The sequence below is a fragment of the Perognathus longimembris genome, chromosome 8 (assembly GCF_023159225.1).
Source record: "Perognathus longimembris pacificus isolate PPM17 chromosome 8, ASM2315922v1, whole genome shotgun sequence".
In the NCBI taxonomy this organism is placed as follows: Eukaryota; Metazoa; Chordata; class Mammalia; order Rodentia; family Heteromyidae; genus Perognathus; species Perognathus longimembris.
Window position 1 is genome coordinate 32,838,308 of NC_063168.1, and position 22,629 is coordinate 32,860,936.

At 41.2% G+C, this 22,629-nt stretch overlaps 1 pseudogene; it reads right to left on the reverse strand.

The window, feature by feature from the left end:
• Positions 1-20,200: 20,200 nt before the first annotated feature.
• Positions 20,201-20,338, reverse strand: LOC125356960 (annotated as a pseudogene).
• Positions 20,339-22,629: the final 2,291 nt, after the last annotated feature.

Sequence of the window (22,629 nt, forward strand, 5' to 3'; positions counted from 1 at the left end):
CTAAAGCTGTTCTCATTCGCAGAGGAGATATTCTCTGCTATATAGCTACTTACCCCCATCGTAAGTGTAGTTCCTAAATGAGCCTTTATCACTCATCCATCACCACAAAGAAGATTCTTTTGAGGAGAATCCACTACCTTATCCATTCCGCGAAATACTTAGCTTAACGGGCCACAGCTCTGCTCCATCAGCGAGGAGATATTCCCTGATATACAGCTAACTACCCCATTCGTACGTGTAGTTCATAAATGAGACTATATATCTCTTCCATCACCACAAAGCAGATTCTTTTAAGGAGTTTACAGTACATTATCCATTCCAGGAACTACTTCTGTCAACAAGCTACAGGTGTTCTCATTCACCGAGGAGATATACCCTGATATACAGCTACTTAACACCATCGTACGAGTAATTCCTTAATGAGCATTTATCTCTCATCCATAACCACAAAACAGATTGTTTTGAAGAGTTTCCAGTACATTATCCATTCCGCAAACTACTTACCCTAACAGGCTACAGCTGTAATCCATCAGCAAGAGATATTCATTGATATACAGCTACTTACCCCATTCGTACTTTCAGTTCCTAAATTAGCCTTAATGTCTCTTCAATCACCACAAATCAGATTCTTTTGAGGAGTTTCCAGTACATTATCCATTCCACGAACTACTTACCTTAACAGGCTTCATCTGTACTTAATCACTGAGGAGATATTCCTTGATATACAGCTTCTTACCCCATTTGTATGTATAGTTCCAAAATGAGCCTTTATCTCTTTTCCATCACAACACAGAATATTCTTTTGAGGAGTTTCCAGTACATTATCCATTCCACAAACTACTTACCTTAACAAGCTACAGCTGTTCTTATTCACCCAGGAGATATTCCCTGATATACAGCTACATACCCCCATCGTACGTATAGTTCCTAAATGAGCCTTTATCTCTCATCCATCATCCTGAAGCAGAATATTTTGAGGAGTTTCCAGTTCATTATCCATTCCACGAACTACTTACCTTAAGAAGCTACAGCTGTTCTCATTCACAGAGGAGATATTCCCTGATATACACCTACTTACCCCCATCGTACGTGTTGTTCCTATATGAGCCTTTATCTCTCATCCATCACCAAAAGGCAGATTGTTTTGAGGAGGTTCCAGTAACATTATCCAGTTTGCAAACTACTTACCTTAACAGGCTTCAGCTGTACTCAATAACCGGGGAGATATTTCCTGATATATATCTATTTACTCCATTTGTACGTATAGATCATGAATGAGCCTTTATTTCTCTTCCACCACCACAAAGTAGACTCTTTTCAGGAGTATCCAGTACATTATCCATTCCCCGAACTACTTAACTTAACAGGCTACAGCTGTTCTCATTCACCAAGGAGGTATTCCCTGATATACAGCTACTTATCCCCATCGTATGTTTAGTTCCTAAATGAGCTTTTATCTCTCATCCATCACTACAAAGCAGATTCTATTGAGGAGTTTCCAGTACATTATCAATCCTCTGAACTGCTTACCTTAACAGGCTACAGCTGTCCTCCATCAGAGAGGAGATATTCCCTGATATAGAGCTACTTACCCCATTCATACGTTTAGTTCCTAAATGTGCCTTAACCTCTCTTCCATCTCCACAAAACAGATTCTTTTGTGGAGTTTCCAGTACATTACACTCTCCATGAACTACTTACCTTAACAGGCTACAGATGTACTCAATCAGCGTGGAGATATTCCCTGATATAAAGCTACTTACCTCATTCGTATGTGTAGTTCCTAAATGAGCCTTATTCTCTCATCAATCAACACAAAACAGTTTCTTTTGAGGAGTTCCCAGTACAGTATCCATTCCAAGAACTACATACCTAACCAGGCTTCAGCTGTACTCAATCACCGAGGATATATTCCCTGATATACAGCTACTTACCCCGTTCATAAGTGTAGTTCCTAAATGAGCCTTTATCTCTCATCCATCAACACAAAGCAGATTCTTTTGAGGATTTTCCAGTACATTATCCATTCCACGAACTACTTACCCTAACAAGCTACTTCTGTCCTCATTCACCCAGGAGATATTCCCTGATATACAGCTACTTACTCCCATCCTACGTGTAGTTCTTAAATGAGCCTTTATGTCTCATCGATCACCACACAGAAGATTCTTTTGAGGAGTTTCCAGTACAATATCCATTTCGTGAACTACTTACATTAACACACTTCAACTGGTCTCAATCACCAAGGAGGTATTCCCTGATATACAACTACCTACCCCCTTCATACATGTACTTCCTAAATGAGCCTGTATCTCTCTTCCATCACCACAAAGCAGATTCTTTTTTTTCAAATTTTTATATCAAACTGATGTACAAAGTGGTTAAAGTTTCATACGTTAGGCATTGGATACATTTGTTGTATGGTTTGTTACCTTGTCCCTCACACACCCCTACCTCCGTCCCATTTCCCTTTCCCCCCCTCAGGTGTTCAGTTCACTTACACTAAATAGTTTTGCAAGTATTGCTTTTGTAGTTGTTTGTCTATTTTATCATGTTACTCTCAATTTTGGTATTCCCTTCCTATTTCCCAGTTCTAATACCGGTATGCACCGTTTCCAATATACTCAGATAAGATTACAGAGATAGTGTATATACAATCACAGGAAGGTGATACAAGAACATCATCAATAATAGAAGCTACAGATACACATGGGATGTCGAAAGTAGTTACAACTGTGATATAACAATCGTTTCCATAATATTGAGTTCATTTCACTTAGCATCATCTTATATGTTTATTAAGGTATAGATAGCTATTGGGCTCTTGTGACCCTCTGCTATGCTAAACCTGTCCTAATTATTCCCAATAAGGGAGACCATAGAGTCCATGTTTCTTTGGGTCTGGCTCACTTCACTTAGTATAATTTTTTCCAAGTCCTTCCATTTCCTTACAAATGGGGCAATGTCATTCTTTCTGATAGTGGCATAAAATTCCCTTTTGTATATGTACCACATTTTCCTGATCCATTCGTCTACTGAGGGGCATCTGGGTTGGGTCCAGATTCTCGCTATGACAAATTGTTCTGCGATGAACATTGTTGTGCTGGTGGCTTTACTGTGATTTTGTTTGTGGTCTTTTGGATAGATACCCAAAAGTGGGGCTTCTGCTATATAAGGGAGCTCTATATTTAGCCTTCTGAGGAATCTCCATACTGCTTGCCAGAGTGGCTGAACCAGTTTACTGTCCCACCAACAATCAAGCAGGGTTCCCTTTTGGCCACATCCCCTCCAACAATTGTTATTCTTAGTTTTCTTGATATATGACTTTCTTACTGGGGTGTGATGGAATCTCAATGTTGTTTTGATTTGCATTTCTTTTATGGCCAGTGATCTAGATCACTTTTCATATATCTCTTGCCCATTCAAATTTCCTCATCAAAGGAGGCTCTATGTAAATATTTAGCCCACTTGTTGAGGGGGCTATTTGTTCTTTGTGGTTTTGTTTTGGAGGAAGGTAACCTTTTTAGTTCTGCATATTTTTTAGAGACGAGGCCTTTGTCAATTGAATGGCCGGTAAAGATCTTCTCCCAGTCTGTGGGCTTTCTGTTTATCTTGCAAGCTATGTCCTTTGCAGTGCAGAAGCTCTGCAGTTTGAGGCAGCCCATTTGTCCAACCTTTCTTTGATTTGTATCCTTTCTGGGTCTTTGTTAAGGAAGTTCCGTCCTACTCCAAGGAGCCCAAGTGTTTCTTCTACTCTTTCCTTTAGTGTTTTCGGGGTGTCTGTTTTGATTTCGAGGTCTTTAATCCATTTGGAATTGACTTTGGTGCAGGGTGGTGTATAAGGATCTAGTTTTAGTTTGTTGCATGTCTCGAGCCAGTTTTGCCAGCACCATTTGTTAAAGAAGCTATCTTTCTTCCAAACCATTGTTTTAGCTTCTTTATCAAAGATTAAGTAGGCATAGTTCGGTGGGTTCATTTCTGGGTCTTGACTTCTTTTCCATTGGTCTTCAGGCCTGTTCCGGTGCCAATACCAAGCTGTTTTTATTACTATAGCTTTATAATACAGCTTGAAGTTGGGTATTGTAATTCCTCCAGCCCTGTTCTTTCTGCTTAGGATTGTTTTTGCTATTCTAGGTCTTTTATTGTTCCATATGAATTTCTGGATTGTTTCCACTATTTCATTAAAAAATGTTGTTGGGATATTAATGGGTATTGCATTGAATTTGTAGATAGCCTTTGGCAATATTGCCATTTTGATTATATTAATCCTCCCAATCCAGGAGCCTGGGAGGTTTTTCCATTTCCTTCGTTCTGTCTTAATTTCATTTTTCATGTATTTAAAGTTCTCATCATAGGAGTCTTTTACTTCCTTGGTTAAGGTTATTCCTAGGTATTTTATGTTCTTTGAGGCTATTGCAAAATGAGTTACTTTTCTGATTTCAGCCTCTGTCTTTGGTTCGTTAGCATAGAGAAAGGCGGTTGATTTTTGAGGGTTTATTTTATATCCTGCAACTCTGCCAAAGTTTTGGATCAGCTCTAGTATCTTGGCATAAGAATATATGGGGTTCTTTAGGTATATGATCCTGTCACCTGCAAAGAGACCAATGTTAACTTCATCTTTTCCTATTTGGATCCACTTTATGTTTTCTTCTTGCCTAAATGCTCTAGCTAGGAATTCTAGTACTATGTTGAATTGCAGGGAAGAGTGTGGACATCCCTGTCTTTTTCCTGATTTTAAAGGGAATGGCCTTAGTTTTTCACCATTTAGAGTTATGCTTGCTGTTAGTTTGTCAAAAACTGTGTTGATTATATTCAGGAATGTTCCCGGGAATCCCAGTTTTTCTAGGGCTTTAGCATAAATTGGTGCTGGATTTTATCTAACGCTTTTCACACATTGAGTGACATAACCATGTGGTTCTTTACCTTGCTCCAGTTGATGTGGTGGATTACATTAATTGACTTGCATATAACCAACTTTGCATCCCTGGGATGAATCCAGTTTGATCGTGGTGTATGATTTTTTCGATAACCTGTTCAAGTCAATTGTCCAGAATTTTGTTGCGAATTTTTGCGTCTATGTTCATCAGGGAAATCGGTCTATAGTCCTCTTTCCATGATGAGTCCCTGCCTGGTTTTGGGATAAGGGTTATACTGGCTTCATAGAATGTGTCTGGTAGTGAATGTTCTCTTTCAATTTCATTGAAGAGTTTGAGAACTATTGGTGTGAGTTCTGTTTTGAAGGCCTTGTAGAATTCTGCAATGAATCCGTCTGTACCTGGGCTTTTCTTGGATGGGAGATCGTTTATTGCTGTTTCTATTTCAATACTGGATAAGGGTCTTTTTAGAGAGTTTAAACCTTTATGGTTAAGTTTGGGGATATGAATATTTTCCTAGGAAATCATCGATTTCTTCCAAGTTCTTGAATTTGTTGGCATAAAGGTTTGCAAAATAGTCCCTTACTATTTTCTGAATTTCACTTATTTCTGTGGTGATGTTACCTGTTTCATCCCTTATCTTGTTTATTTGAGTGTGCTGCCTTCGTTTTTTTGGTCAGGTTTGCCAGGGGTCTGTCTATCTTGTTGATTTTTTCAAAGAACCAACTCTTTGTTTTGTTGATTCTTTCGATGGTTTTTTTCATCTCTAATTGATTTAATTCTGATTTGATTTTAATCATTTGCTTCCATCTATTGACTTGGGGTTTGGCTTGTTGTTCTCTTTCAAGGAAATTAAGGTGCTTCCTTACATTATTGAGTTGCTGTTTCTCCAGTTTGTTGGTGTATGCACTCAGAGAAATAAATTTTCCTCTGAGTACTGCCTTTTCTGTGTCCCAAAGGAGCTGGTACTTTGTGTCCTCATCTTGGTTGAATTCCATAAACATTTGAATTTCCGTTTTAATTTCTTCAATGACCCACTGATGGTTCAGCAGTGTGTTGTTTAGTGTCCATGAAATGTAGGATTTTCTGTGGTGTCTGTTTGACTTGAGCTCTAATTTTATTCCATTGTTGTCTGAGAGAATTCAGGGAATGGTTTTGATAGTTCTGAATTTGTACAGGTTTTCTTTGTGCCCTAAGATGTGATCTATACTGGAGAAAGTTCCATGTGCTGCTGAGAATAATATGTATTCTTTTGTTTCTGGGTGCAATGTTCTGTAGATGTCGGTTAAGTCTAGTTGGTCCATGTAATTATTTAGTCCTGTGGTTTCTTTGTTCAGTTTTTGGCGTGTTGATCTGTCCAAAGGTGATAGTGGAGTGTTAAAATCCCCAACTATCAATGTGTTTGGGTCTATGAGTGTTTTTAGAATCAGTAGTGTTTGTTTGATGAAGTTGGGTGCTCCTGAATTTGGTGTGTAGATATTTAGAATGGTTATATCTTCCTGGAGGAGAGATCCCTTTACTAGTATGTAGTGACATTCTTTGTCTCTTCTTACCTTTTTTAATTTGAAGTCAATTTTGTCTGATACTAGGATTGCAACTCCAGCTTGCTTATGGTGCCATTTGCTTGATAGATTTGCTTTCAGCCTTTCACTTTTAGAAGATGTTTACTTTTGCTGGATAGATGTGTCTATTGGAGGCAATATAAAGATGGATCTTGATTTTTGATCCAACATATGAGCCTATGTCGTTTGATTGGAGAATTAAGTCCATTAATGTTGAGAGTTAGGATTGAGAGATGATCGTTTGTTCCTTTCATTAACACTATCTTATTAAAAGCAGTGTCTTCCCGTTTCTTGATCTGATGTTAACTATTTAGGGTTCATTTCTCTGTCTGTATAAGGATCTTGATTATTTTCCCTTTATGATACATCCCTGAGGATTTTCTGTAATGCTGGTTTGGTGGAGATTTATTGTTTTAGTTTCTCCTTACTGTGGAAGACTTTTATTTGACCTTCAGCTATGAATGAGAGTTTGGCTGGGTACAGAATTCTTGGTTGATATTTATTTTTATTTAGTGTTTGGTATACTTAATTCCAGGCTCTCCTTGCTTTCATGGTCTCTGCTGGGAAGTCTGGGGTAATTCTTATTGCTTTTCCTTTATATGTGATTGTTTTCTTCTCCCTAACAGCCTTAAGGATTCTCTCCTTGTACTCTACTGATCCTGTTTTGATCACAATGTGTCAGTCAGATGTCCTATTCTGGTCTGGTCTGTTTGGGGTTCTAAATGCTTCTTGTATCTGTATAGGCCTATCCTTATGGATATTTGGGAAGTTCTTGGCTAATATTCTGTTAAATAGGTTTCCTATTCCATTAACTTCTTTCTCCACGTTTTCCTCAATACATATTATCCTTAAATTGGGCTTCCTGATCATGTCTTGAATCTCCTGTAGCAATCTGTTTTGTTTATTGGACTGGATTTATATTGATTTTTTATCTTTCTTCATAGAATCTAGGGAATCTTCAGCTCCTGAGATTCGATCCTCTGCTTCAGTTAGTCGGGACTGGAGGCTAGCTACTTGATTTCGAATCCCTTTTCCTTCTGACTCGTCTTTCATGATGATTTCCATGTCCTTTCTTAGGTCCTGAATGGACTTCTTTACATCATTAACTTCATTACTTTGGTTTTGAGTTTGTCAATGTGTATTACAAGATTATATTGATAAGAGCTAAGACATGTGGAATCAACCTACTTTTTTCATCTTGGAAAGCTTTTAAAATTTTTCTCTTTATCCTTTAGACAGAAAGGTCACCCATATGTATTGAGATGTGTGCCATTTTAGAAATTCTTCCCACTTAGTATTTGATGATTCTTAAAGCTTAAAGGTATATTCTTGCCTTCTTATTTCTTCACCTCTTTATCCATTCTGTTTCTCCATTCTTGTTTTGCCTCTTCTTCTTCTGGGATTTCTATTAACACATTCACTTTTGCTTTGAACTCCTGAGAACTATTTGTTGGATTTTACTCTGTTGTGGTCATTGATGGTAGATAGATAGGAATATGAGAAATTCAGAGCATCTTGTAGAAGCAGAACAGGATTTTCTAGGGGTAGGAGCAGTAAGGCAGAGGAGAAAGTCTTCAAAGAACTACAGGAAAGAGAAGCTTGGGCAGGTGTGAAAGGTATTTAGGCAAGATGTTAACTCTAAAACACACTAAAGCCCTTAGTGTTCTAGTAATTTTTCTCAGTACAAATTATATTGAAAACACTATTTGATTATGTACTGGGGAAAAAATCCACTGTATGTACTTAAAGGACATCTTGTGCCCACACTTCTAGGGCCTGGCTAGTAGCTCCAGTTCTCTATTAAGGTCCAGAAAAGAGTGTGTGCCCAGAAGAATCAGCTCAGAAGAGGATGTGTCAACTGAACCCTGTTTATTGAGATACTAGAAGCCAAGGTGGTAGGATATAAGACCCAGGCTAAATCCAAATGGCTCTGGGAACTATCAAAAGTTCCTGGGCTCAACCTGGAGCTCCTGAGCCCAGGGTCCCTCCCATTTCTATCCTCCCAGGATAGGGAGCTGGGAAGCTCAGCTGTAGCTTTGGAGCTTTGGCAATATGCTTTCCTTCAAGTCTATATACATATTGGCCCATCAAGAAAGTGGACCCATCCCCTCTTCCTGTGGTGGGCAGGGCTTTCAGGGATTACTTCTCACCTCCACCAGAGCATCTCTTGGCCTGGGTGTCTTCTCTCTCCTCCCCACACCAACAGGTTCCTGGGAAAACAGTCACATTGTACTTCACAACTGTTACCTGGGAGCAGCAGAGCCCTTTCTGGAAGAAGGTCTTCTTTATTCACAGCCTGATCAACATTACATTGCCATGCCACCATGATTTCTGAACACAGACTTCAACATGTGGTTTGACAGGATAGACATGACATTTAGGGCTGTAAGAACACACAGGGAAATGCCTTGAGCCTGACCAGTAAGGTTCCTGTGTCATTGCTCACCTCAACAATTCATCATCCCTAGCGCCCTCTGACCCTTTGTCCCTGCCACCCAGCCTTTCAAGGACCAATTATATCCTTATTGCTCTGGGGTAAGCAAATCCAGAGAGAGCCACTGGTGAGGCACATGCATGTGTGGAAGTGATGGACACACACCACAAGGAACAGCTTTAACAAATGGGGACAGAGCAGGTGGATATGATCCTGCTTGGTACAAGAAGAACAGGAGGAGGAGGAGGAAGAGGAGGAAGAGGAGAAGTAGTGTAGGAAATCTCATAGTGGATGATGTCTGAACTGGTAAATAGAGGCTTTGCCATCAAATCCATGCTGAGGGCTTGACTGGCTTAGGAATGTAGGTCTCCCCCAACCCCTGCCTCCTTGCCTCTGTGTGTGTGTGGTGGTGGTGGTGGAGGAGGTTTGTGCATGCCCACTTAACTGGGAATTTGTGTTTACAAAGCAGGCTTGGATGGAGGAAGGGTAGACAGGCTGAATGTGACTTTCTCCTGAGGAAAAGTCTCTCAATGTTGCTTTTCTTTCCTTCACCCTATTTGCATGATGATTTTCAATGTATCGGATAATCTTCTTTTTATTGTAGTGAGATACATAACCCTGGCCATCTTAATTCTTAGGTGCATAGCTTCCTAAAATGAAGCACAATTAACAGGTTACAGTGGGTCTCTGTCATCCATCTGCTTCCTCCAGCCTATGGTGGCAGCCATTCTGCACTCTGAATATCATTTTGAGGATACTACCCCACCCACAGATAGAACTCTAGAGTTTATTCTTTTGTGATTGGCTTTTTCCGCTTAGCATAAACATGTCCTCCAGTTCACATCTTGCAACAATTGTGTCAGAATTGTCCTCATTCTCAAGGCCAAACCATATTCCATTGTCTGTTCACACACATTTTGCTTTTCCATTCATTCTTCTGTGGGGTGCTCTCATCATGTTTGATCTGGAGAATAACTCTGCTATGGGCACAAGTGTCTCCAGAGTCTTTCAATTCTTGTGGCCATGTAACAACCTGGAAGGGGGATTTCTCCATCATATGGTCATACTTTTTATTTTAAGAACGATATTATTTTCCCACACCCTCTGCATCAGCATGCCTCCAATGCCCTTGTAGTACTTGGCATTTTTAAGAGCAGCCATGCTACTGAGAACAGAGTGGCGTCTTCCCTGTAGTTCTGATTTGCATTTCTGTAGTAGTCAGTAATGTGGAGAACTTGGCCATGCCATCCACTGGCAGTCTCTTTGCAGCGATGTTTCTTCCAGTCCATTGCCCACTTTATGTTACAATTTGGTTGTTTTTACCATTATTAGATCCCAAGAGTTCTCCCCACGGTTTTCTATCTGACTCTTACTGTCAGAGAGGGGCCCCAGGAGTGAACTAAAAGCAGGAGGCAAGCTTGCTATCCCTGCCTCCATGTTAGATGTCTCTTCATTCTAGGGCATTCTCTCTGAAGGCTCTTGGCAATGACGTGGAATCCTGGAAGGGCAGGATTGGTCACTAAGCATCCAAACTATCTTTTTGTTTTTCAAATTTTTATTATCAAACTGTTGTACAGAGAGGTTACAGTTTCATGCGTTAGGTACTGGATACATTACTTGTACTGTTTGTTACCTTGTCCCTCATACCCCCCAAACTATCTTTTAAGAAACAACAAAGCTTCCTCAGGACAAACACCCCCAGAGACTGATGACTTGCTCATCCTGACCAGTGATGAGAGCTGAACCCTTCCTAAGGCAAGCCCTGCAATAAGGATGGACAACCCATCTGTTGCCCAGGACTGTTAGAGAAGGAATTAACAGAAGAGAGGAGAGAGGGGTGCAGACTTCTCAATCAAACCTAAAGCTTCTATCTGGTCCTAAAGGCAGGGAGAGATGGCGAAGGTGGGCTTAAGTGCTATTTTCTTATGGCATGCCTGTGGCACCTTTCTTCTGCCATCGTATGATGCCTCTTTATTTGCACATTAGGGTGAGAGGCTGGACGGACACCTAGAACTCTTTGGGAGTTTTGGGCCCCAGATCTAAAAACTGTGTTTTGAAAATTAGATATAGGCATTGGAAGTCTGCTCTTCTGTTCTGTTGGGTTGCCTTGTGACTATGATGGTGTCATTGATGCACAACATTTTAAAATGCTCACAAAGCCCAGTTTGTCCTCTTTTCTTTGGTTGTCTATGCCTTTGGTGTCTTGGTGTTGTATCCAAGAAATCACTGTCACACCCAGTGAATGCTCTGTGTTTCTTCCAAGAGAGTCAGTGTTTTGTCTCATATGCAGGCATTTGATAAGTTTCAACTTAGTGATGGTATTTGGTGTTAGGTAAGCTCTATTTTCATCATTTCACATTTGGCTATCAAGTTTGTCCAGCACCACTGTCCTTTTTGATTGATCATATTGGCTCTCTCATCAAAATTCATTGATGGGTTCTCTATTCTATCATACTGGTCTTTATGTCTGTCTGTATCCTATTACTACATTGTTTTATTATAACTTTGTAGGAAAGATCTGTTTCTTTGGTTGTTCCCTAAACATTTAAAAATATTATGAATAGAATCGATTTTTTTAAGAATTGTTCATTGTTATCTGGGCATGGTAGCACATATCTGTAATCCAGGCAATCAAGAGGCTGAAGATGATTGATGGTTTGAGGCTTGCTTGGATTATAGAAAGGCCCTGTCTCAAAAAATATTTTATTGTCTTCTGAAGGTTTTTGAGCAAAAGAACATGAGGACCGTAAGATTCTACAAGGTACACATAGAGTAAGGGAGGTAGGAATGTCCACCGAGGAGAAAGACTGCCTACTGCTGACAAGGCTGGGTGGCCATTCAGGGTAGAACTGGAGGTTGAGAGTGAGGCTTTAGCATAAGTGGTGCATGTGAGTGGTCAGAGGTTTCTGCAAGTAGTTTGTTGGTGGTCTCAGCATTTGTCACATGGGGCTGGCTGGTGGTTCCGTCTCCTGCTTGGTCCTTCCTGGGTTCCAACGTGGCTGTAAAGTGACTGCAGCAGAGAATGGCTCAGGGCTAAGGACACAGATACAACATGGAGCTGGGGAAGCTAAGTTTTTCTCCTGCTTGTAGTTAATCCTAGGGCCCAAGGAGGCAAGCTAGTGTTTTTCAGTAGAAGTATAGCTACTGTTAAGCATCTGTAATAGTTCATTTCCCCATTGCTACTGTGCAAATGCGTATTTTGCTATGTTTGGGTCTAACAACGTCTCTTCTCTTTGTTCATTGCCATGTGTCATGGCCCCATGCCCTGCCCCTTCCCCTTACTGAAATCCATGGTATGGAAGGTAGACCATCAAAGCTGGATGTAGGGAAACTTGGCATATTACAGAGGCAGGATCAAGACAGTCACCTCACTGGCACATGAGCAGACTCAAGTAGATGTTCTCTGATGTCAGTTCCATTTCTGATGGTGTAAAATATCAGGTTCATACCAGGTCTATATCCCTCCACAGGACTTCCTACTCTTTTTTCTTCTTAATTTTCCTTTTGCAATTAATGGCTGTTTCTTTTTTAAATTTTTAAAATATTTATTTATTTGTCTATCATTTATTGATTTGGTGGTACTGGAGGATTGAACTTGAGGCCTCAAACTTGCTAGGTAAGCGCTCTACCACCTGAACCACACATCCAGTACTTTGTACTCACTCTGATACATTCATCCATATGCCTCTGTCCTAGAATTTTTTTCTTTTTTATAACTTTTTTTCTTTATTGTCAAAGTGTGGTACAGAGGGGTTACCGATTAATATGTAATAACGGCTGTTTCTTTTGAGGCACTGAGAAAGCTTCCTACCTCATTGTGCCTACTTGCTTGCACATCACATCTCTGTTAATCTCAATATTTTTCCACCACCATGACACTGAAAAGGGGTGGCTTTCTTGTCTCCCACACAGGTCCTGGCAGTCAACAAGCATTCATATGGTGGCACTGGGGGAAAGAACTCATAAATGTCTTTGAAAAACTACACTTGTTTGATGCTAGGTTTGAGAGGGTGAACAGAATTTGAAGCACAGAAAGAAGTAAAGCATAGAATTGTCAGTAGAAGTGTTCTCCTCTAAGAGGAATACTTTGACTGACTGTGTACCACAGCACAAAGATCTTGTCCTCTTGTGTCCTAGAGGACATGGATGAACACTGCAGATGGGGAAGACTCTCATTGATTGTGTTCTTGTAGTAGCCACAGGGAGCAGCCAATGCTTTCCACAATGGCATAGCTCAGAGGCAGCATCTGGTAACAGCATAGATACCAGGGCCCACAGTAACGCCCATGCAGCTCATGGGCCATGGTAGCTCATGAACCTTGGCAGAATGGGTGTCATCTTCATGAATGGACCATGAAAGGACATGCCAGTTCAGTGAGGTAAAATGTACTTTCAAAAGGCAATAGCAACCCAGGCACCATTGGCTCCTGCCTGCCATCCTAGCTACCCAGGAGGCTGTGATCTGAGAACTGTGGTTGAAAATGAGCCTTGGTAGGAAAGTATGAGACACTTATCTCAAATTAGCTACCAAAAAGCTGCAAGTGGAGCTCAAGTGGTAGAGAGCCAGCCTTGAGCAAAGAAAGCTCAAGGGAGAGGACCCACACCCTGAGTTTGAACTCTAGTACACACACACACACACACACACACACACACACACACACATACACACCTAGTGCAATAGTGGATTATTAACCACCCACATTAGTGAAGCTGTTGCCTTGCACCAAGAATTCCCCAAATTAATAGAGGAAGCTGAAAGATATTTTTTCTTTAAAGATGGTGAGAGTTGGAGGAGATGACAAGTTTGAACAACTTTGCTACACTGTCCTTATAAAAAATGGGGACATGGGTGGGTGGATGGATTTCAAGAAGCAGCATGGGTGGCATGTACTATTTCTCATGAGGAATACTGAGGCTGGCAAGCGAGCATAGCCTGCAGGTTGTAGAAGGTGTCTCAAGCAGGCAATTTCATTCCTGTGCACAGAAGTCAGAAGACCCAGGGCCAAGAGCCTAAATTTAGAAAAGAATCACTGGGTAATTAAGTAGAGAGGAGTGTGTGTTGCTGAGATACAGAAGGGGTGTGTGTGTGTGTGTGTGTGTGTGTGTGTGTGTGTGTCTGTGTGTCTGTGTGTCTGTGTGTCTGTGTGTGTGTGCCTGCATTCCCAAAGGTTGCCACTAGATGGCGATGTTGGTCAGTGCATGTGTCAGCAACAACTTCACAGAGAACCTTCCCTTGGGTGGAGTTGGAAATGTTATTTTACAGATGAGAAGATGGGGGATGTGAGAGGCAAAGCAACTGGGTCCAAGATCACAATGACAGGCATTGCCCCATTCTCCCTGGCCTTACACCTGTAGGGATGATGCAGCTAGCAAGGGTTCTGCTTCCAGTACTCTTGGAGTTATGTATAACATCTCTCCCATCTATCTAAAAATAAGAGCTGCCGGTGTGAGGTAGATCAGTGACTCTGATTGCAGGAAGAGGTGAAAGACCTTGGATGGTAGACACCATAACTCTCTGTGGGCCATGAGACTGAGTAGAAATGCTGGCATATGGTTTGGGTGGCATGAAATCCCTTACGTTGCAGAGAGCTCCCATACTTTTTCCTAGTTCCTATGTTATTCCTTATCATGGTGCTTTTGCTATCTGCAAACCCACGATTTGAACAGGCCTTAATTTCTTGAGAAGCATCTTCTGACTCAGGTAGGAAGGTTTGATCACTTTTGACTTTGTGGCCTTTGCTTTTTAACCTAACCTCTATGGTTAAGAATTTAGGTGTGCGATGGTGTGCTGGCCTAGGATGCAGAAATGTCCCCATAGCCTCTCTCATCCCATACTAAATCAATAAGGACTCCCTTGCTTGTGACAGGAAGTAAATTAAATCAAACACGAAATGCCACAGGCTTTAGGGAGTCTGTGGGTACAGCTGGTGACATGTGGGTAAGTGAAGATCATGTGACATATTCTGGAATATTCTTGTTTATTTCTCAATTGCTGGCATGGTGAAATCCATTTCTAATGAGAGACTGACTCTCTTCCTCTGATGAAGAATAAGGTTTCTTGCTACTTTTTGCTCATCTCTTAGCATAAGCTTTTATTACCATCTGATTACTGCAAGGCAAATTATTACTATAGCTCTTGAAATGCCTAGATTTTAGGTGCTCAAAGACTACTAAGGAGCCGATTCCAATGCAAATGCACGAGAGTCTTTATTGCAACCTCGAGCCTGAACCATCACGAAGGCGGAGGATGGGGATTGAGAGCCTCACCCTACCTCCTTAGATAGTCAGGGTTTTTATTGCAATTACAACAGGGGCAGGGTATTTAAAATGTGGCAGATACTTGATTGGATGGAATTTAGAAGCAAGTCTTGTCCTATTTCTTTTGGCTGTCTACCCTTTCAGTTATCTATATTGTCTTTGATAACGGGAACTGGGCTTGGTATCAGGAACTGACAGCAGGTGGTCACATAGCATTGATGCAGGGGGATAATGCAGAGGGTAGAGCAAATCACAAATGGGTTAAGCAAGCCGTTTACAGAAGCAGATTTCTGTGGTCAGGCTGACCTAGTACCAACTTCACTTTAACAATTTCTACCATGTTTTCCCATTACCACTAAAAAAGCTTGAGTGGGCTAAAACAATCCAGTACACAATCATATGTAAACCAACCCAACAGTTACCATGGCAGTTCTACTACTATTATGGTTATTTCTCTAGTCTATGACTATGATCATTTTTTACTGCCTGTAACCATGGTGGCTACCTAGGTACAGAGAGGAACAAGAGCTGCCTATATTTTTTAATGTCAGACTACAAAAAAGTAGTCTTCTCTAGCATGGAGTCATCACCAGGGTTTAGAAGCTGTTACAGTTTTAACACTGAAACTTATATTTAGTCACTGAGGTTCTCAGGTTAGCCCTTACATTCTGATTGGTCTATGTTGGGTCATGCACCCACCTTAGAGCCTGTGATGGACAATTACCTACTCAAATTGCAGGATTAGAAGAGAATCTTTCAAAAGAACAAAAAGTCTTAACAAGAGAAGATTATAATTGGGGGTTATTAGAGGATCATTGCCCAGCAATGAAGAATATCCATTTCTGTCCTCCTTAGGTTTCTGAAAGAGATTATTCATAACTCAAAGTCACACGTTAGCCAGATGCTGATAGCCCATGCCTGTAATCCTAGTTACTCAGGAGGTTGCCATCTGATGATCACAGTTTAAAGCCAACCCTGGGCAGGAAAGTCCGTGAGACTCATCTCCAATCAACCACCAGAAAACCACCAGAAGTGATGCTGTGGCTCACAGTGGTAGAGACCTGCCTGGCTAGCTTCCCTTTGGGTAGATGACAGCTGCTTCCTGGGTGATGAGTAGCCTTAGGGAAGTGGGGTGGGTTGATGAAAATATTGCATCCTCTTCTCCATTTGCCCACCTTGGCTTTCACAGTGAGTTTCAAGTTGATGGCCTTTATTCGAGTTTATGATTATACAGGAGAAAGGGCTGGCTAGTAGTGTTCAAAAGGAAACCCCAGAGGTTTCCTCCTCGGGTCGACTGCTTATTTTTTAAAAGAACATAAATTCCTGAAACTTAGAAATGGGTAGGTCTACTGTTGACTTTTGAAGCTTCTGAATGGATAGAATAAAATGCCCACCCCCTCTTTCATTTTATTTTTCAAATCATCTCCAGCCTTCTAGAAAGACATGGCTCATTAGAGGCAGTAGACACTTGAGGAAACCAGTGCCCACCATTAACTCTCCATATGGGGACCACCTGAGCCCCCCCCCTCTCATTTCCCCTCAGGACTCTAAGTTCCAGTAACCAACACTTTTCTACTTTGTTTCCAAGAGGAAAGGAAACAAAAACCTTTTCTCTTTGAGAAAATCAAAATTCGAGGTCAAGTAAAGGCCATCATTTTCTTCTGTTCCCTCACCCTCCTCAGAGTCTCACCGCATTGTGTTCCATGTCCAGTGCTCTCCATCTGTCCCCACCCCCCCTCCATCCTGGGATGGGTGTATCTGACAGCTATGTCACCAGGGCTTCCATCCTCAGTGATTTCTCATCAGGCACATCAGGCCAAGAGCTACCTCCAGGAGGGTGATGACTAGAAGCTGGAATACTTTTCCAGTGTTTTAAGTATTTGTACTAGTAATTGGTGTATATGTCCTGACTTGGACCAAGGCTTTGGAGACAGAGGGGAAGGAGCTCTTCTAACTCTTCTCTGTATTGAAGGATATTACCAGATTACTGCTCATGCTAACTTCAGGTGGCTCACAACTTTGCCTTTTCTCAATTCTGTCCATACCTTCAGAAGCCCTCCTGTCCTGTCATTCATATTTGAAAAGGGTTGACTTGCACCATCTTTTCCATAACAATCTCAACTGCCTGACTTCACACTACCCAACAAACAGGCAGAATGGGGAGAGTGGCCACCTTTCCAGTGTTTGTTGTCTGTGATATTTTACACTGACAGGGAATGGAATCTTCTAGCCCCTGCGCATTTACTCCCAACTTTGGGTCTCATCTTTTCTACTCTGTTGAATGACGTCATTGCAGAAGACCTGTGGATATCGTACCCCTAGGCCCATGTTGACTAATACAGTGAGAGCATTTCCTAAACAAGAGTGATGTTGCTAGAACATAGCATGTGTTACAGTTTCTAGATCCACATTGCTGCTCCCAGCTGCTGATACTAATACACATGAATTGAAACTCAGGGATATCAATGTACACAAGAAACCCAAAGCAAAATGTGGGCGTGAGTTTCATGGAGATGTGTATTGTGGCCATTAATAATGCTGTTTACAAATACTCACCCAACATTCACATTGTAGATACAGTAAAAGACTGTCTTCCTTGGTGTCTTGTGTGTGGTGGGTCATATAACCAATTCAGCCAGCACAGAATGGGAGAAAATGGCTGGAAAGAGTGTATTTCTTGGCAAGGCTGAGCACTTAGTTTTGCTGGAAGATAAGGAGGAGAATTGTGAAAAGGAGGGGAGACCTTGATCAAGAGGCATTATACTTTGTACAATTACCTAAAGATGATAATACAAGGATGCTTTCTTCCTTCTGTTGTCACTTCCCAAGTTCAAAGAAGTGCTACTTCACCAGTCCAGGCCTCCTGGAAGATGAAGACAGGAATAATCCAGTCAACCCATTGAGCGCTTGAAACGTGAGAAATAAACCTGTGGATGTTGTGCTTTGCTGCAGCAGAAAACCATTCATCCTGATGATATTTAGATGACATAGAAGAATCTCAATGAACTGACTAATCTTCACTGGAAGAAGTCCTAAATAGAGAACCAACAGTGCATGCCGGTATTATTGTTCAGAATATTTCCTCTTCATTTATCCCTGGCATGAAGCTCTGTACATACAGTATCTTTTGTATAGTAATAAACATCTCTTGAATAGGGATTGGACACTAGAAAGACCAAGGCAGAGTTAGAAGCCTGTTAATTCTGTCTCCATCCCCTTGCCCCAGTCTCAAGGTGGGAAATGGAGGCTGAAGGTCAAGTGGATCACTGATGGTCTATGGTGTAATCACTCATGCTGATAAGAGACAAGACTGATGCAAACAGGACTGGATTAGCTAGCCTCCAGATAGCCAAACAGATGAATGCTTTGCCAGAATTGCTGTATGAGATGGGGCACGGAAGCTCCATCTGTCTTCTGATGTGCTTCACTCTGTGCATCTCTCACATCTGGCTATTTGTCTATACTCTTCACAATGTCCTTTGTAATAAATGCACAAGCACAAGCAAAGTATTTCCTTGAGATTTCTGAGCTGCTGTCCAAGGAGTTGGATCATATGAGGTAAATCAAATTCCTAATAACACTGAGCCCCTCAAAGGAAAAGGGTAGAGAGCACAGTTTTACCCTTAGCAGAGCACATTCAGATACCCATTTAGGTGGCTTAGAAAAAAATCTGGAAAAATGTGAAGAAATTCTTAAAGACTGGCAAGTGGCTCAAACTTGCAAGAACTGGCCCCTCCTTACTAAGGCACAAGCAGACTTTGCACTCAGGTTCTTGGTCAAGGCCTTTCATTAGATGGGCTTGAGAAAGATGAATGAGAAGAGAAATATCAAGCCTGATGGCAATGCAGCTAGAGGCCAGGCACGAAGTTTCCACCCCCCATCCTTCTCTGCATTTCTCTAGCAGGTAATTCTAACCTTCTCTCCATTCCCCCTACCCACCCTTTTTGCTTTCCTGTATTCTGACCCTGGCACCCATGAATAACAAGCAAACACAAAGAATTCCTTATTAATGTCATGGTGGTTGAGTTTCTATGAAAACAACAACAAGATGTTAGATCTACAAGAGCCCGGCACAACATAAAATCCAAATGCCTTGGGAGAGGTGGAAAACAATGTAGGTACAGGACCAACAAAACTCAAGACCCAACTCAGCCTCTGCCTCAGTGTCTCACTTCCCACAGGCAACCGTTTCTGAGGATGTAATACTTCTCAGTTTTTACTGCTCCTAGGAGCTGGTGCTCAGAAGTTAACAGACAGGATAACCTACTCTAAAGAGAAATGATCAATCAGATGTCTGAGAGATATAGCTCATAATCCCTCCAGAAACAGGAGAATACAGTGCTACCTATCACTCTTGGAAAAGACCAAAACTTGATATATAGTAGAAAACTATGGTTATCACTTGCATACCATGATAAAAATAGAAAAAAATCAGCTATTTTAAGTCAGGGACTGTATTACAAGAAGGCAATAGGAAGGCTGAGGACTTTCAAAAAAATGAAAGCTACCCATTTTCAAACCTCCAAGAACACAGGTAGAATGTCAAGCACAGGGTCCTAGAGAATCAACACAATCCGAGGCTCCAGAGGCATGTGTCCCCTAGTAATTCAATTTGTTCTAGAAGTTATATGGGATAAAGCGGATTAAGATCAACTGAAATCAAGCAATCATGTACCACCAAAATCATGGATGAAACAGCACAGAGGAACCCTGAAGGGATTCGAATAAGTCTGCTCTCACACACATCCCTGCTTCTGCCCTGCTCTGCTGAGCAGTGGTATATGAATTGCTAACAGATTATTCATATATGGAAGTGGATTCCAATACAGATATTACTTCATATAAACAGTATCAATTCCACATTCAAGACATGGATATGAGAATAAAGTAGCTCCTGTTCTGTGAAGTTAGAAAGTTTAGGGTGAGATAGAAAACAACCCTTTGGTGTGTAGAGGAGCACTATTAGATTAAATTCTTTTGTCTTTTTTTTTTTTTGGCTTTTACATCACCTTTAGTCATTGCCCCAACCTGTATGAGTAACAAACCCCTACAATGCCAACTGTTGTAGGAATAATATTCCTTCTTACATGTACCAAAGTCTCATATTCAGCAGTGAGTTCTGGGTTGGAAAAGGGGATATATTGTTTGCACCTATCTGTAAAATTCTTGATTTTTTATCAGAATAGAGAGGACATGTCATAAATGATGCAAACAAATCTTTGTGAGGTATAGAGTTCAGAGTTTTGTGCCTTCTGTGTGGGCACACTGCAACTGAGCTACATCCCCATCTCTGCACTTTATTAGTACACTTTTTAAGATTACATACTGAATCACTATAAGAAATAACCAAAGGGGGCTGGGGATATAGCCTAGTGGCAAGAGTGCCTGCCTCGGATACACGAGGCCCTAGGTTCGATTCCCCAGCACCACATATACAGAAAACGGCCAGAAGCCGCGCTGTGGCTCAAGTGGCAGAGTGCTAGCCTTGAGCGGGAAGAAGCCAGGGCCAGTGCTCAGGCCCTGAGTCCAAGGCCCAGGACTGGCCAAAAAAAAAAAAAAAAAAAAAGAAATAACCAAAGGGCAAGTTATACAATTTTACACAGGCAACCAGTGAACAAGACACCAATGATCCCAGAATGGAACTTAAGGTTTTCTCTTGTGTGATAAAATCAATCACACTTAATGGTGAGTCATAGAAAGCATCTTAATTTAAAAGCCACAGATTGCTTGACTTTGTTGGTCTAAGTCTCTATACAAAAGGCTAATGTGGAAAGGGGTCCCTCATAATGTTAGCCATGTGAAGGAAAAACACATTGGACAGTGCGGTGACCCAGGGCAGCAAACTGTGGTATGTCCCATAGAGACAAGACAAGAATAGCCTAATTACCCTCCTTTGGGTCTCTGATCTCTTGCTAGCATCCCACATAGATCAGAACAAACCAGTGCCCAGGTTGACTGCAGAGTAACAAACAAGGTGGAAGAAAGGAAGAGCGTCTGCAGATGTGAACAGAAGATCCTGCAGGAAGGATGGGCTGTGAGAGGTTTCAGACAGCACTAGTGGGAGTGTATATTGCACACATGTCAGGTAACATGGCTGGGTAGTTTCTAGTCAGCCATAGGTCCACTTGTTCAGAAAATACCTGGATGTTCACCATGAACAAGTAACTAAAAGCGACACATTCTTGACACAGTCAAGCATGTATCGAAAACACCTGGAAGCACACAGATGTAGGCATCTGCTCCTTGTTTTCTCCTTTACCTGCCCATTCTTTAGGTTTCCATGCTGCTGAGCCGCATACTTGCATGCCTGTCTCCTCCAGACTCCTCCTCCTTCAACTGGTCCTCCTGGTTTGGTCAATTAAGGGCCTGGTGGTAGGGTGGTTAGGAAGTAAGATGGGAGAGGCCAAGGACTCCTTCTTCCTGTCAGTGTTTTGAATAGACTGGCTCCCTGGGTTTCCACATCTGTACTTCCTCGGTTTCCACTTCTGCACTTCCTAACACTGTACCAGAGGTAACAGGGGACCTTTCTCAATTTATTTCTACAACCTGCTGGACTCCCAGAATCCCCCTCCTTAGAATAGCTGGTCACCCAGAATCCATTTCCCTTTGTAGCTGAGGTACTTTGTTCTCCTGATTTGGATTCTGACATTATCAAAGGGTATCATGTGTAAGGAAAATGGTCAAATGAAAGCAAACACATCCTATTTTATGCAAGTAATGGATTCTTGATATGAAAGAAAAGCTCAAGCTATGTCAATATCACTAGTTAACAGATGTTAGGAGTCCAAAAATATTGGGAAAAGCCAAATATAGCAGAGTGTTAAGGGCATATGATATAGGGATGGAGTATGATTTGTCTTTAGAAGTGCAAGAGCTGATCAGCAGGTGGGGCGTGGGGACCAATCAATAACTCATTACATTAACATGTGTAAGACAAAGACTCACATATCTCTTACCACTAAAAGAATTTGCATTTAATTATAAATAAATTTTGTCACTCTAAGAATGAAAGGAACCTTTTAGAACTTGATATAGTGATTCTTCCAGAGGCTTAAAAATGAATCATACTTTTAATAGTGAGTTATGTTAAGCATGTAAATTACTTAGGCAGTCACGATGGCAATTGTTGCTACTTTTCCATTGTAATGTTGCCATTGTAAATCAAGTAAAGAGAAGTAAAAGCTAATGTGAAGGAAAACTATTCATGATCATCATTAGATGTAGGTTCAAAGTGTTAAATGAAGACGTACTCAAAAAATTCCTTTTTTCTTTTTTTTGGTTTAAACTCAGGGCTTAAACTGGGGTTTAAAGTCAAGGCTTTGTGTTTGCAATGCGGGAACTCTGAGATCTGGTTCCAATTCTTTTTGCTTGGTTTATTTGAGATTATGGTGGGGGTGGGGGGAGTGGGGGTTCTTTTTGCATATATTGGTTTGGATTACCATCCCATTTTTTGTGTACTGCTCTAGGTCGACTGCCAGTGATTACCACACCACACTCATTT